The 17,719-nt window shown below is 44.8% G+C and overlaps 1 protein-coding gene across 1 annotated transcript in view; it reads left to right on the plus strand.

Annotated features, from left to right (window-relative positions):
- Nucleotides 1–4,220: 4,220 nt before the first annotated feature.
- The window catches only part of LOC139068835 (uncharacterized), a 303,424-nt gene continuing 289,925 nt past the window's right edge, over nucleotides 4,221–17,719 (plus strand). Inside the window, exon 1 of the mRNA XM_070549149.1 lies at nucleotides 4,221–4,271. The gene's annotated coding sequence lies outside the window, so the exon portion shown is untranslated. The remainder of the gene's footprint in view (nucleotides 4,272–17,719) is intronic.

A 17,719-nucleotide genomic window follows, 5' to 3' on the forward strand; every position in this document is an offset into this window, starting at 1 on the left:
CCTCTATGAGAGCTGTGAGTAGGACTTCTTCTGCCACAACTTGGTCCTTCAGGACTACTTGTAGAGCTGACTTCACTGCTCTGATTTCCCTTTCCCAGGCTCCTCCGAAATGAGGCGAGTGTGGGGGATTGAAGCAGAAGTGGATAGCCTGCGTGGCTAGTTGCTGCTTGAGGTCAGGCTCCATGTTTTCAAATGCTGCTTGGAGTTCTCTATGACCACCTCTGAAATTGGTTCCTTGATCAGACCACATCTCGTATGGCTTTCCTCTGCGTGCGATCAATCTGCGTAATGACATAAGGAAGGAATCGGTGTCAAGACTAGGGAGGAGATCGAGATGCACACATCTAGTTGTAAGACACTTGTAGATAATTCCCCAGCGTTTCTCTCTTCTACGACCTATCTTTATCGTGTATGGCCCGAAACAGTCTACGCCCGTTGACCAGAACGGGGGTTTATAGAGTCTCATCCGTGAGGAAGGTAAATCAGCCATCTTGGGTGTAGAAGGTGTGGCGCGCCATCTCCTACAGTCCACACACTGGTGCTGGTGTTTCTTAATGGCTTGACGTCCTCTGAGAATCCAATAGGTGCGCCTTATCTCCGCAAATAGCCTCTCTGCACCTGGGTGAAGGAGCTGGTCATCATAAGTCCTTATGATGAGCTTGGTCAGGGGATGTTCAGCTGCTAGTACGATGGGATGAATACTGTCTGGATCTAAGTCTGCGGCTTGACGAAGGCGGCCTCCGACTCTGATGAGACCAGTAAGACTGTCATATTCAGGGGACAGCGTGCTAAGACGGCTGTCTGAGCGGACTGGGCGACTGGTCTGGAGGGCTTTGGTCTCCTCTGTGAAGCTGTCGGTCTGAGCTGAGCGGAGCAGCATGGTCTTGGTTTCCAGTCGCTCCGCGGCTGTAATAGGAGTGTCGGCCGCCCCGTGTAGGGTCCGGTACGTAGCAGCAATCAGCTTATCTAGTGAGGCATACTGCATTGGATCCGGCAAGGTTGGGGATACAGAAGCGTGCCCACAGAATGCAGTCCTCCTGAGCTCTGCTTCATTGCAGGCTGGAAACTCTGTTGGCAGCTTAGGCCAAGTGTCAGCGGCTTGTAATAGGAAAGGTGGACCATGTGACCAACGATTGGGGGCTGTTAGGTCAGCGAGATGTTTCCCTCTGGTGATGTCATCAGCAGGATTGAGCTCAGAGGTCACATATCGCCACTGTTCAGGAGATGTCAGCTCCTGTATTTCACAGATTCGAGTCCCCACAAATACCTTATAGCGACAGGAGCTAGATTGGATCCACTGCAGCACCGTGGTAGAGTCTGTCCACAGGTAAATCGACTGTATGGGAACAGTAAGCTCTGTCTGGAGTAATCTGGCCAATTGGGCTCCTGTGAGTGCTGCGCAAAGCTCCAACCGGGGCATTGACACCTGCTTGCGTGGGGCCACTCTGGAGCGAGCCATCAGGAATGATGTGATGATGGGCCGTTGCCGCTCAATTACCCTGAGATAAGCCACAGCCCCATAAGCCTTTTCCGATGCGTCACAGAATACGTGAGCTTCATATGTCACATTGCTGGAGTTATGAGGAGGAGCGTAGCAGCGGGGAATGATGACATGCTGAAGGTGTGACAGTTCGCCTTCCCACTCAAGCCAGGACTGAAGTAGATTCCCTTCGATGGGCTCATCCCACCCTCTTTCTGTGCTCCACAGGGCCTGTACAATCAGCTTGGCCCTTGTAGTGTAGGGACAAATATACCCTAGTGGGTCATACTGGGTAGCTAGTACCTTGTACACATTGCGCAGCGTGACCGTGGAGTAGGTGATAGGGCGGTGCTTATATCCCAGGACATCTGTCGGACAGTGCCAGCTAAGTCCTAACGTTGACTCTTGTGAGTCGAGACCTTTGAAGTTCAGCCAAAGTTCACAGCTCTCTGATCGAGCTGAAGCGGGCAGATGAGCAACTACTTCAGGCACGTTGCTCGCCCACTGTCGTATATCAAATCCTCCCTGAATGAGTAAATCTCTCATCCGGTCGATGAGCTGTTTTGCCTCTTCTGGGTTGAACAGGGACTGTAAACAATTATCCACGTAGAAGGCTGTGTGGACTGAGTCACAGATGTCTTTGTGGGTTTCTTTGTGCTCCCTTGCATGTCTCTGTAGGGCGAACGTAGCACAGCAGGGGCTACATGTCGTTCCGAAGGGCAAAACTCTCCACTCATATATGTCTGGGGGCCGATCCGTTTCACAATCCCTCCACAGAAACCGTAGCAGGGGACAATCCTCTGGGAGCAGCCGAACCTGATGAAACATAGCTTTGATATCTCCACTCACGGCTACAGGATGTTGACGGAAGCGGAGTAATACCCCCAGCAGAGTGGGTCCCATGGGAGGTCCTGGTAAGAGGCAGCGGTTCAGGACGGACCCCTGAAACTCAAACGAACAGTTGAAGACCACTCTAGCCTTATTGTTGTGATGTACTATGTGGTGCGGTACATACCATGACTCAGAAGAGCTATGTGTCTCATCTGGGCTCAGCTTAGCAACATAGCCAGACTCTACTAACCTGTGGATCTCCTGGTTGTATGTATGGGTCAGATCAGGGTTCTTGGCCAGCTTACGTTCAGTAGATCTGAGGAGGCCCTTTACTGCTTCAGGGGAGACACACAGACGTGGAAAGTCTCTTCTTCTCAGTAGAGGAGTGGCATATCTCTCGACACCATCTACTGGGACTCTGAGGGTCTTTGTTTCCAACGTAGCCACTGCCTCTCTGTCCTCCTTTGACCGTGTGACCTCCTTCTCTGTCCTACAGGGGGGAACATCTAGTTGCCACAAACGCTTCACATCTTGATGCAGGGCCTCTGCAGGAGAAAGACACATGTTCAGGCACTGCAGCTCCCCCTCAGATGTAGGCATACTACTGGCTGGCCCCTGGATGGCCCATCCGAGCTTGGTGCAGACGGCTACTGGCCCTTTAGATGACCCCCTAAGGACAGGACGGACAGGGGTGATGAGATGAGCATTATCTGAGCCAAGTAGCACCAAAGGTTGGACCTGGTTAAATCCTTTGATCTGGACTTTCTGCAAGTGAAGATACTTCTTCTTCAGCTGTTCAGCTGGACATGACTGAGTAGCTAGACTCAGCTGGTCGGCTGTGAATGCATGTGTTACTTTGTACCTCACTTTGGGCTTAGCTCTCGGTGACACCTGAAATGAGACAAAGCCTCCCTTCATCTGGATTACATCTCGACGGATAGTTCGCAGTGCGAGTGTTGCTTCCTCCTGCTCCAAACCTAGAGATTCAACTGCCGCAGGAAGCACAACAGTCTTTTCTGAGCCGTCATCAAGCACAGCAAATGTGTCCAGAGATTTGCCACCATGATGTAGTTGAATTGGTACTACTTTAAGCATGACTCGACCTGAGTGACTTGAATAGTCTAGGTAAACCATACTAGTACTCACAGTTAGTATGTTAGGGTCCCGCTTCTTGGCCTCAACCAGGTCATGGAGCACAGACAAATGCTGGTCACCACAGGTGCTGCACGGCTTCTTTAGAGTACACTGCTCTGGAGAATGTTTACGGCCACAGCGCCAGCATTTGGCCTTCTCAGTAATCCAGGTAGCCATAGCTTTGAGGTCTAGCCCTTTAAATCCATCACAGCCATTCAGATAATGCTCTGTCCCTTCACAGTATGGACAATAAGGTTTGAACTTCTGTCTCTTCTTAGGTTGGACTGTCGGATTGGGAGCTGTAGATCCTCCCCCTGGTCTTAGCTTGGCTTGGGCTGGATTTGGGCCGTAGTAGATGGAAGCAGATTTGCTGTGTGACTTGGGCCCTGCTAAGGCTTTGAGTAGGTTCTTCTCTGGGCGTGGCCTGTCAGAGGGCATGTGAGAGGCTTGTCTGGATAGCTGAAGGACTTGGGATTTCCGTTCAAGCCATTCTGAGAAGTCGTACATATTGTATGTTCGGCTGCTGCCAGTGCGGATGATCCCCCGGGTAATACAGTACTCGATGAAGCTGTCTCTGTAGTTCAGGGGGAGTTTGGTAAGCAGTCTGTCCACATGTGAACCACAATGAAGCTCACTGGCTGCTACTTCATCCATGGTACTGAGAAGCCCGACCAGGCTGGACACGGACAGGGACAGGTCCTCAATAGCTTGAGAGTCTCCTGTTCTAATAGGGGGGCAGTTCAATATAGTGCTAAGCTCACTTTGGACTAACTGCCTTGGCTGTCCATACCTCTGCTCTAGCACCCTCATTGCACTAGTATAGGGAGTGCGGTCGTGGATGTAGCGCTTGGCTACCTGTAGGGCGCTGGGATATTCTAGATGATCTAATAGGACCTGAAACTTGTAATCTTCTCCCAGATGAGAATGTGGCCCTAAGGTGCTGTCCAGCCCTTTCTTTAATAAGGCGAAGTCACTCTCTCTGCCCGTCCTGAAGACCACCAGCCTAGGCTTTGGAATACCATATGAAGATGCCACCATCATTTCCATCAGGTTTGGTAGAGGCGCTCTGGCTGATTCAGATGTGGCAACCCGTGGATTATATTGTCCAGCAGAGGAAGATGATGAATGGTCACTTCCTGACGGGTCGGGAACGTGGTGGTTGCCAGCTGGATCAGGCAAAGCTTCAGGATGCAATATGTTGGATACAGGGTGCTGAGCGTCTGCCCACTGTGATGGCTGGGTCACAGGTTCTGGTGGACGCGGAAGTTGGTAGGTCGGATCAGCAGGACGCGGTGGTTGCTGCAAGTACACAGGATTAGCTGGAGGTCTAGCTTGGAAGACGGGAGCAGCTGGATGTAACGTCTGCTGCAGACTCACTGGATCCCCAGCCTGTGATAGCTGCTGTACTGCATGATAAGCACGTTGTCTTGGCTGATTAGCTGAGGCTGCGTGATGTGATATCTGCACCTGGCCTGGCCGGTTTATAAGGAGATGATGTTCCGATCTCTGGTACACGAAGGGTGTAGCGGTGCATCGTCCAAGTCTCCTGAGTGGCGTTGATGCAGCTACATAAGTGGCAGGGTGCAGCACTGGCTGAGTGTGAAAACTCACTTTACGAGGAGGTGATGGAGCAGATGCCTTCACTGGCATCAGCATGTTCGCAGGTGTTGTGGTGTCCTGCTCTGGTACAGGTAGTGGCTCTATGGTGCGATGTATCACCTCACTGCTAGGTTGTGAAGCTTGCTCCAAACGCTCCACCCGCTTCAGTAATGTTCCATGAGTGTCCTCCATAGACGCTTGAAGGTGATTCATGGTTTGGAGGACACTGTTCCATGCGGATTCCATCCTCTGCCATCTCCCTTCCTCTTCATTGTCAGAGCTACTGGAACTACTTGGAGCTCTAGATGGGTTGGGTGGCTCAGTTAGGTTGTGCTCATAGTCCACCAGATATCCCGGGAGTTTCCTCTCCCGTTTTGGACGGGGGCTACTCGATGCACCTCCATCCTGAGGGTTTTCCATCTCATGAACTCAGCCAAGGCAAATCCGGCTCGAATGACCACTTGTACTGAATGTTTGCACTGATTGCCGATCACGCTTCAACTGAGTTGTCCTCGGTCAGAAGGATTGGCACTCCACAGTGATGTAGTCCAAGTAGTTTTATTAAAGAGGTAGCAGATGACATCAACAAGTGAGGCAATTGCATTCCCATCTATGAATGCAGGTAAAGGGAGTGTGAGTGTGCAGGAGTATGTGGGTGTGGTAATCTGTTAACAGAAAGAACAACCATTAGTATGAATAGCAATGTACCGCTTATACAGCACTGTGGGTTTCCAACATGAAGTTATATGATCTGCTATAAACCTCATGGCCACTAGATGCCACCCTAAGACCATACATGAATTTCTTGTTGGTATATGCATTAGCAAACAGTATCTCTACAGGTCAGATAATAAACACAGAAAATAGTTCTATCCACCTCCAACCACCATACTTGATAGTGAGTCGTATATGGAATGCCATATAAGCTGCAACCAAGGCTGCCTGAAGTAGGCCAACAAAACCTGCAACTTAGCAACAGGACTAGCTTCTTAGTGATGTACACAGAGCAACTCACAGATAAAGTCAAATAAGCATCAATCTCATCTTATAATACTCACATGATAAACACGCACACCAAGGGTAACTCACACAGGAACGCACGAGAAAAACGCTGATCATCCAACACCTTTCAGCTGTGCTGAACTGCGCTAAACACGTTCCCAACGGGAAGTACAGATACCGAGGTGCATCATGGGTAATGTAGTCTAAACGGTGTTCACAAACATTATTCCTCTGGAAAGTGGACTTTTAACAAGGATATTCAAAAGCCAAGTTATAAGCCCACAAATGTGTAACTGGACTACTTTAAAGTGACACCAGGCCCGGTGACCTTTGGGACATGGTTTGACCCCCTATAGGAATGTGCGATCATCATGAAACGTTCAGATCACTTACAACTCAATAGATTCTACCTTCTTGTAACGTTTCAGCCTGATTGGACCTTGTTTTCACACAAATGGACCCAGAATGATGTGAAATTGTGCTTCGTGCAACATAATTCTGGGTGCCATTTAAAAACCATAAGTGCTAATGACTCCATTCCTTTTAGTGGTAATGGGGGCTGTGGATTGGAGTACTCTAAAACAAACCTGACCTCTCTAGGACATTCAGAAGCCAAGTTATAAGCCCACAAAGGTGTAACTGGACTACTTCTTTAAAGTGACACCAGGCCCGGTGACCTTTGGGACATGGTATGACCCCCTATAGGAATGTGCGATCATTATGAAACGTTTAGATCACTTACAACTCAATAGATTCTACCTTCCTGTAACGTTTCAGCCTGATTGGACCTTGTTTTCACACAAATGGACCCAGAATGATGTGAAATTGTGCTTCGTGCAACATAATTCTGGGTGCCATTTAAAAACCATAAGTGCTAATGACTCCATTCCTTTTTTTGGTTGTAGGGGCTTTTGATTGGAGTATACTAAAACAAACCCGATCTCTCTAGGACATTCAGAAGCCAAGTTATAAGCCCACAAATGTGTAACTGGACTACTTCTTTAAATTGACACCAGATCCGGTGACCTTTGGGACATGGTTTGACCCCCTTAGGAAAGTGCTATCATCATGAAACGTTCAGATCACTTACAACTCAATAGATTCTACCTTCCTGTAACGTTTCAGCCTGATTGGACCTTGTTTTCACACAAATGGACCCAGAATGATGTGAAATTGTGCTTCGTGCAACATAATTCTGGGTGCCATTTACAAACCATAAGTGCTAATGACTCCATTCCTTTTTGTGGTTGTAGGGGCTGTTGACTGGAGTACACTAAAACAAACCTGACCTCTCTAGGACATTCAGAAGAAATGTTATAAGCCCACAAAGGTGTAACTGGACTACTTCTTTGAAGTGACACCAGGCCAGGTGACCTTTGGGACATGGTTTGACCCCCTATAGGAATGTGCTATCATAATTAAACACAGGAAAAATTTACAACTCAATAGATTCTACTTTTCTGTGACGTTTCAGCCTGATTGGACCTTGTTTTCACACAAATGGACCCAGAATGATGTGAAATTGTGCTTCGTGCAACATAATTCTGGGTGCCATTTAAAAACCATAAGTGCTAATGACTCCATTCCTTTTAGAGGTAATGGGGGCTGTGGATTGGAGTACTCTAAAACAAACCTGACCTCTCTAGGACATTCAGAAGCCAAGTTATAAGCCCACAAAGGTGTAACTGGACTACTTCTTTAAAGTGACACCAGGCCCGGTGACCTTTGGGACATGGTTTTACCCCCTATAGGAATGTGCGATCATCATGAAACGTTCAGATCACTTACAACTCAATAGATTCTACCTTTTTGTAACGTTTCAGCCTGATTGGACCTTGTTTTCACACAAATGGACCCAGAATGATGTGAAATTGTGCTTCATGCAACATAATTCTGGGTGCCATTTACAAACCATAAGTGCTAATGACTCCATTTCTTTTGGTGGTTGGAGGGGCTGTTGGTTGGAGTACATTAAAACAAACCTGATCTCTCTAGGACATTCAGAAGCCAAGTTATAAGCCCACAAATGTGTAACTGGACCACTTCTTTAAATTGACACCAGATCCGGTGACCTTTGGGACATGGTTTGACCCCCTTAGGAAAGTGCTATCATTAGGAAACGTTCAGATCACTTACAACTCAATAGATTCTACCTTCCTGTAACGTTTCAGCCTGATTGGACCTTGTTTTCACACAAATGAACCCAGAATGATGTGAAATTGTGCTTCGTGCAACATAATTCTGGGTGCCATTTAAAAACCATAAGTGCTAATGACTCCATTCCTTTTTGTGGTTGTAGGGGCTGTTGATTGGAGTATACTAAAACAAACCTGATCTCTCTAGGACATTCAGAAGCCAAGTTATAAGCCCACAAATGTGTAACTGGACTACTTCTTTAAGTTGACACCAGATCCGGTGACCTTTGGGACATGGTTTTACCCCCTATAGGAATGTGCGATCATCATGAAACGTTCAGATCACTTACAACTCAATAGATTCTACCTTCTTGCAACGTTTCAGCCTGATTGGACCTTATTTTCACACAAATGAACCCAGAATGATGTGAAATTGTGCTTCGTGCAACATAATTCTGGGTGCCATTTAAAAACCATAAGTGCTAATGACTCCATTTCTTTTAGTGGTAATGGGGGCTGTGGATTGGAGTACTCTAAAAAAAACCTGACCTCTCTAGGACATTCAGAAGCCAAGTTATAAGCCCACAAAGGTGTAGCTGGATTACTTCTTTAAAGTGACACCAGGCCCGGTGACCTTTGGGACATGGTTTGACCCCCTATAGGAATGTGCGATCATCATGAAACGTTCAGATCACTTACAACTCAATAGATTCTACCTTCTTGTAACGTTTCAGCCTGATTGGACCTTGTTTTCACACAAATGGACCCAGAAAGATGTGAAATTGTGCTTCGTGCAACATAACTCTGGGTGCCATTTAAAAACCATAAGTGCTAATGACTCCATTCCTTTTTGTGGTTGTAGGGGCTGTTGGTTGGAGTACATTAAAACAAACCTGATCTCTCTAGGACATTCAGAAGCCAAGTTATAAGCCCACAAATGTGTAACTGGACTACTTATTTAAAGTGACACCAGGCCCGGTGACCTTTGGGACATGGTTTGACCCCCTATAGGAATGTGCGATCATCATGAAACGTTCAGATCACTTACAACTCAATAGATTCTACCTTCTTGTAACGTTTCAGCCTGATTGGACCTTGTTTTCACACAAATGGACCCAGAATGATGTGAAATTGTGCTTTGTGCAACATAATTCTGGGTGCCATTTACAAACCATGAGTGCTAATGACTCCATTCCTATTTGTGGTTGTAGGGGCTGTTGAATGGAGTACACTAAGACAAACCTGACCTCTCTAGGACATTCAGAAACCAAGTTATAAGCCCACAAAGTTGTAACTGGACTACTTCTTTAAAGTGACACCAGGCCCGGTGACCTTTGGGACATGGTTTGACCCCCTATAGGAATGTGCGATCATCATGAAACGTTCAGATCACTTACAACTCAATAGATTCTACCTTCTTGTAACGTTTCCGCCTGATTGGACCTTGTTTTCACACAAATGGACCCAGAATGATGTGAAATTGTGCTTCGTGCAACATAAGTCTGGGTGCCATTTACAAACCATAAGTGCTAATGACTCCATTCCTTTTAGTGGTTGTAGGGGCTGTTGATTGGAGTACTCTGAAACAAACCTGACCTTTCTAGGACATTCAGAAGCCAAGTTATAAGCCCACAAAGGTGTAACTGGACTACTTCTTTAAAGTGACACCAGGCCCGGTGACCTTTGGGACATGGTTTGACCCGCTATAGGAATGTGCGATCATCATGAAACGTTCAGATCACTTACAACTCAATAGATTCTACCTTCTTGTAACGTTTCAGCCTGAATGGACCTTGTTTTCACACAAATGGACCCAGAATGATGTGAAATTGTGCTTCGTGCAACATAATTCTGGGTGCCATTTACAAACCATAAGTGCTAATGACTCCATTCCTTTTTGTGGTTGTAGGGGCTGTTGATTGGAGTATACTAAAACAAACCTGATCTCTCTAGGACATTCAGAAGCCAAGTTATAAGCCCACAAATGTGTAACTGGACTACTTCTTTAAATTGACACCAGATCCGGTGACCTTTGGGACATGGTTTGACCCCCTTAGGAAAGTGCTATCATCATGAAACGTTCAGATCACTTACAACTCAATAGATTCTACCTTCCTGTAACGTTTCAGCCTGATTGGACCTTGTTTTCACACAAATGAACCTAGAATGATGTGAAATTGTGCTTCGTGCAACATAATTCTGGGTGACATTTAAAAACCATAAATGCTAATGACTCCATTCCTTTTTGGGGTAAGGGGGCTGTTAATTGGAGTACTCTAAAACAAACCTGACCTCTCTAGGACATTCAGAAGCCAAGTTATAAGCCCACAAAGGTGTAGCTGGACTACTTCTTTAAAGTGACACCAGGCCCGGTGACCTTTGGGACATGGTTTGACCCCCTATAGGAATGTGCGATCATCATGAAACGTTCAGATCACTTACAACTCAATAGATTCTACCTTCTTGTAACGTTTCAGCCTGATTGGACCTTGTTTTCACACAAATGGACCCAGAAAGATGTGAAATTGTGCTTCGTGCAACATAACTCTGGGTGCCATTTAAAAACCATAAGTGCTAATGACTCCATTCCTTTTTGTGGTTGTAGGGGCTGTTGGTTGGAGTACATTAAAACAAACCTGATCTCTCTAGGACATTCAGAAGCCAAGTTATAAGCCCACAAATGTGTAACTGGACTACTTATTTAAAGTGACACCAGGCCCGGTGACCTTTGGGACATGGTTTGACCCCCTATAGGAATGTGCGATCATCATGAAACGTTCAGATCACTTACAACTCAATAGATTCTACCTTCTTGTAACGTTTCAGCCTGATTGGACCTTGTTTTCACACAAATGGACCCAGAATGATGTGAAATTGTGCTTTGTGCAACATAATTCTGGGTGCCAATTACAAACCATGAGTGCTAATGACTCCATTCCTATTTGTGGTTGTAGGGGCTGTTGAATGGAGTACACTAAGACAAACCTGACCTCTCTAGGACATTCAGAAACCAAGTTATAAGCCCACAAAGTTGTAACTGGACTACTTCTTTAAAGTGACACCAGGCCCGGTGACCTTTGGGACATGGTTTGACCCCCTATAGGAATGTGCGATCATCTTGAAACGTTCAGATCACTTACAACTCAATAGATTCTACCTTCTTGTAACGTTTCCGCCTGATTGGACCTTGTTTTCACACAAATGGACCCAGAATGATGTGAAATTGTGCTTCGTGCAACATAAGTCTGGGTGCCATTTACAAACCATAAGTGCTAATGACTCCATTCCTTTTAGTGGTTGTAGGGGCTGTTGATTGGAGTACTCTGAAACAAACCTGACCTTTCTAGGACATTCAGAAGCCAAGTTATAAGCCCACAAAGGTGTAACTGGACTACTTCTTTAAAGTGACACCAGGCCCGGTGACCTTTGGGACATGGTTTGACCCGCTATAGGAATGTGCGATCATCATGAAACGTTCAGATCACTTACAACTCAATAGATTCTACCTTCTTGTAACGTTTCAGCCTGATTGGACCTTGTTTTCACACAAATGGACCCAGAATGATGTGAAATTGTGCTTCGTGCAACATAATTCTGGGTGCCATTTACAAACCATAAGTGCTAATGACTCCATTCCTTTTTGTGGTTGTAGGGGCTGTTGATTGGAGTATACTAAAACAAACCTGATCTCTCTAGGACATTCAGAAGCCAAGTTATAAGCCCACAAATGTGTAACTGGACTACTTCTTTAAATTGACACCAGATCCGGTGACCTTTGGGACATGGTTTGACCCCCTTAGGAAAGTGCTATCATCATGAAACGTTCAGATCACTTACAACTCAATAGATTCTACCTTCCTGTAACGTTTCAGCCTGATTGGACCTTGTTTTCACACAAATGAACCTAGAATGATGTGAAATTGTGCTTCGTGCAACATAATTCTGGGTGACATTTAAAAACCATAAGTGCTAATGACTCCATTCCTTTTTGGGGTAAGGGGGCTGTTAATTGGAGTACTCTAAAACAAACCTGACCTCTCTAGGACATTCAGAAGCCAAGTTATAAGCCCACAAAGTTGTAACTGGACTACTTCTTTAAAGTGACACCAGGCCCGGTGACCTTTGGGACATAGTTTGACACCCTATAGGAAAGTGCTATCATCATGAAACGTTCAGATCACTTACAACTCAATAGATTCTACCTTCCTGTAACGTTTCAGCCTGATTGGACCTTGTTTTCACACAAATGGACCCAGAATGATGTGAAATTGTGCTTCGTGCAACATAATTCTGGGTGCCATTTACAAACCATAAGTGCTGATGACTCCATTCCTTTTTGTGGTTGTAGGGGCTGTTGACTGGAGTACACTAAAACAAACCTGACCTCTCTAGGACATTCAGAAGAAATGTTATAAGCCCACAAAGGTGTAACTGGACTACTTCTTTGAAGTGACACCAGGCCAGGTGACCTTTGGGACATGGTTTGACCCCCTATAGGAATGTGCTATCATAATTAAACACAGGAAAAATTTACAACTCAATAGATTCTACTTTTCTGTGACGTTTCAGCCTGATTGGACCTTGTTTTCACACAAATGGACCCAGAATGATGTGAAATTGTGCTTCGTGCAACATAATTCTGGGTGCCATTTAAAAACCATAAGTGCTAATGACTCCATTCCTTTTAGAGGTAATGGGGGCTGTGGATTGGAGTACTCTAAAACAAACCTGACCTCTCTAGGACATTCAGAAGCCAAGTTATAAGCCCACAAAGGTGTAACTGGACTACTTCTTTAAAGTGACACCAGGCCCGGTGACCTTTGGGACATGGTTTTACCCCCTATAGGAATGTGCGATCATCATGAAACGTTCAGATCACTTACAACTCAATAGATTCTACCTTTTTGTAACGTTTCAGCCTGATTGGACCTTGTTTTCACACAAATGGACCCAGAATGATGTGAAATTGTGCTTCATGCAACATAATTCTGGGTGCCATTTACAAACCATAAGTGCTAATGACTCCATTTCTTTTGGTGGTTGGAGGGGCTGTTGGTTGGAGTACATTAAAACAAACCTGATCTCTCTAGGACATTCAGAAGCCAAGTTATAAGCCCACAAATGTGTAACTGGACTACTTCTTTAAATTGACACCAGATCCGGTGACCTTTGGGACATGGTTTGACCCCCTTAGGAAAGTGCTATCATTAGGAAACGTTCAGATCACTTACAACTCAATAGATTCTACCTTCCTGTAACGTTTCAGCCTGATTGGACCTTGTTTTCACACAAATGAACCCAGAATGATGTGAAATTGTGCTTCGTGCAACATAATTCTGGGTGCCATTTAAAAACCATAAGTGCTAATGACTCCATTCCTTTTTGTGGTTGTAGGGGCTGTTGATTGGAGTATACTAAAACAAACCTGATCTCTCTAGGACATTCAGAAGCCAAGTTATAAGCCCACAAATGTGTAACTGGACTACTTCTTTAAGTTGACACCAGATCCGGTGACCTTTGGGACATGGTTTTACCCCCTATAGGAATGTGCGATCATCATGAAACGTTCAGATCACTTACAACTCAATAGATTCTACCTTCTTGCAACGTTTCAGCCTGATTGGACCTTATTTTCACACAAATGAACCCAGAATGATGTGAAATTGTGCTTCGTGCAACATAATTCTGGGTGCCATTTAAAAACCATAAGTGCTAATGACTCCATTTCTTTTAGTGGTAATGGGGGCTGTGGATTGGAGTACTCTAAAAAAAACCTGACCTCTCTAGGACATTCAGAAGCCAAGTTATAAGCCCACAAAGGTGTAGCTGGATTACTTCTTTAAAGTGACACCAGGCCCGGTGACCTTTGGGACATGGTTTGACCCCCTATAGGAATGTGCGATCATCATGAAACGTTCAGATCACTTACAACTCAATAGATTCTACCTTCTTGTAACGTTTCAGCCTGATTGGACCTTGTTTTCACACAAATGGACCCAGAAAGATGTGAAATTGTGCTTCGTGCAACATAACTCTGGGTGCCATTTAAAAACCATAAGTGCTAATGACTCCATTCCTTTTTGTGGTTGTAGGGGCTGTTGGTTGGAGTACATTAAAACAAACCTGATCTCTCTAGGACATTCAGAAGCCAAGTTATAAGCCCACAAATGTGTAACTGGACTACTTATTTAAAGTGACACCAGGCCCGGTGACCTTTGGGACATGGTTTGACCCCCTATAGGAATGTGCGATCATCATGAAACGTTCAGATCACTTACAACTCAATAGATTCTACCTTCTTGTAACGTTTCAGCCTGATTGGACCTTGTTTTCACACAAATGGACCCAGAATGATGTGAAATTGTGCTTTGTGCAACATAATTCTGGGTGCCATTTACAAACCATGAGTGCTAATGACTCCATTCCTATTTGTGGTTGTAGGGGCTGTTGAATGGAGTACACTAAGACAAACCTGACCTCTCTAGGACATTCAGAAACCAAGTTATAAGCCCACAAAGTTGTAACTGGACTACTTCTTTAAAGTGACACCAGGCCCGGTGACCTTTGGGACATGGTTTGACCCCCTATAGGAATGTGCGATCATCATGAAACGTTCAGATCACTTACAACTCAATAGATTCTACCTTCTTGTAACGTTTCCGCCTGATTGGACCTTGTTTTCACACAAATGGACCCAGAATGATGTGAAATTGTGCTTCGTGCAACATAAGTCTGGGTGCCATTTACAAACCATAAGTGCTAATGACTCCATTCCTTTTAGTGGTTGTAGGGGCTGTTGATTGGAGTACTCTGAAACAAACCTGACCTTTCTAGGACATTCAGAAGCCAAGTTATAAGCCCACAAAGGTGTAACTGGACTACTTCTTTAAAGTGACACCAGGCCCGGTGACCTTTGGGACATGGTTTGACCCGCTATAGGAATGTGCGATCATCATGAAACGTTCAGATCACTTACAACTCAATAGATTCTACCTTCTTGTAACGTTTCAGCCTGAATGGACCTTGTTTTCACACAAATGGACCCAGAATGATGTGAAATTGTGCTTCGTGCAACATAATTCTGGGTGCCATTTACAAACCATAAGTGCTAATGACTCCATTCCTTTTTGTGGTTGTAGGGGCTGTTGATTGGAGTATACTAAAACAAACCTGATCTCTCTAGGACATTCAGAAGCCAAGTTATAAGCCCACAAATGTGTAACTGGACTACTTCTTTAAATTGACACCAGATCCGGTGACCTTTGGGACATGGTTTGACCCCCTTAGGAAAGTGCTATCATCATGAAACGTTCAGATCACTTACAACTCAATAGATTCTACCTTCCTGTAACGTTTCAGCCTGATTGGACCTTGTTTTCACACAAATGAACCTAGAATGATGTGAAATTGTGCTTCGTGCAACATAATTCTGGGTGACATTTAAAAACCATAAATGCTAATGACTCCATTCCTTTTTGGGGTAAGGGGGCTGTTAATTGGAGTACTCTAAAACAAACCTGACCTCTCTAGGACATTCAGAAGCCAAGTTATAAGCCCACAAAGGTGTAGCTGGACTACTTCTTTAAAGTGACACCAGGCCCGGTGACCTTTGGGACATGGTTTGACCCCCTATAGGAATGTGCGATCATCATGAAACGTTCAGATCACTTACAACTCAATAGATTCTACCTTCTTGTAACGTTTCAGCCTGATTGGACCTTGTTTTCACACAAATGGACCCAGAAAGATGTGAAATTGTGCTTCGTGCAACATAACTCTGGGTGCCATTTAAAAACCATAAGTGCTAATGACTCCATTCCTTTTTGTGGTTGTAGGGGCTGTTGGTTGGAGTACATTAAAACAAACCTGATCTCTCTAGGACATTCAGAAGCCAAGTTATAAGCCCACAAATGTGTAACTGGACTACTTATTTAAAGTGACACCAGGCCCGGTGACCTTTGGGACATGGTTTGACCCCCTATAGGAATGTGCGATCATCATGAAACGTTCAGATCACTTACAACTCAATAGATTCTACCTTCTTGTAACGTTTCAGCCTGATTGGACCTTGTTTTCACACAAATGGACCCAGAATGATGTGAAATTGTGCTTTGTGCAACATAATTCTGGGTGCCAATTACAAACCATGAGTGCTAATGACTCCATTCCTATTTGTGGTTGTAGGGGCTGTTGAATGGAGTACACTAAGACAAACCTGACCTCTCTAGGACATTCAGAAACCAAGTTATAAGCCCACAAAGTTGTAACTGGACTACTTCTTTAAAGTGACACCAGGCCCGGTGACCTTTGGGACATGGTTTGACCCCCTATAGGAATGTGCGATCATCTTGAAACGTTCAGATCACTTACAACTCAATAGATTCTACCTTCTTGTAACGTTTCCGCCTGATTGGACCTTGTTTTCACACAAATGGACCCAGAATGATGTGAAATTGTGCTTCGTGCAACATAAGTCTGGGTGCCATTTACAAACCATAAGTGCTAATGACTCCATTCCTTTTAGTGGTTGTAGGGGCTGTTGATTGGAGTACTCTGAAACAAACCTGACCTTTCTAGGACATTCAGAAGCCAAGTTATAAGCCCACAAAGGTGTAACTGGACTACTTCTTTAAAGTGACACCAGGCCCGGTGACCTTTGGGACATGGTTTGACCCGCTATAGGAATGTGCGATCATCATGAAACGTTCAGATCACTTACAACTCAATAGATTCTACCTTCTTGTAACGTTTCAGCCTGATTGGACCTTGTTTTCACACAAATGGACCCAGAATGATGTGAAATTGTGCTTCGTGCAACATAATTCTGGGTGCCATTTACAAACCATAAGTGCTAATGACTCCATTCCTTTTTGTGGTTGTAGGGGCTGTTGATTGGAGTATACTAAAACAAACCTGATCTCTCTAGGACATTCAGAAGCCAAGTTATAAGCCCACAAATGTGTAACTGGACTACTTCTTTAAATTGACACCAGATCCGGTGACCTTTGGGACATGGTTTGACCCCCTTAGGAAAGTGCTATCATCATGAAACGTTCAGATCACTTACAACTCAATAGATTCTACCTTCCTGTAACGTTTCAGCCTGATTGGACCTTGTTTTCACACAAATGAACCTAGAATGATGTGAAATTGTGCTTCGTGCAACATAATTCTGGGTGACATTTAAAAACCATAAGTGCTAATGACTCCATTCCTTTTTGGGGTAAGGGGGCTGTTAATTGGAGTACTCTAAAACAAACCTGACCTCTCTAGGACATTCAGAAGCCAAGTTATAAGCCCACAAAGTTGTAACTGGACTACTTCTTTAAAGTGACACCAGGCCCGGTGACCTTTGGGACATAGTTTGACACCCTATAGGAATGTGCGATCATCATGAAACATTCAGATCACTTACAACTCAATAGATTCTACCTTCTTGTAACAATTCACCCTGCTTGGACCTTGTTTTCACACAAATGGACCCAGAATGATGTGAAATTGTGCTTTGTGCAACATAATTCTGGGTGCCATTTACAAA

This window comes from Nothobranchius furzeri, chromosome 3 (genome assembly GCF_043380555.1).
Source record: "Nothobranchius furzeri strain GRZ-AD chromosome 3, NfurGRZ-RIMD1, whole genome shotgun sequence".
Taxonomy (NCBI): Eukaryota; Metazoa; Chordata; class Actinopteri; order Cyprinodontiformes; family Nothobranchiidae; genus Nothobranchius; species Nothobranchius furzeri.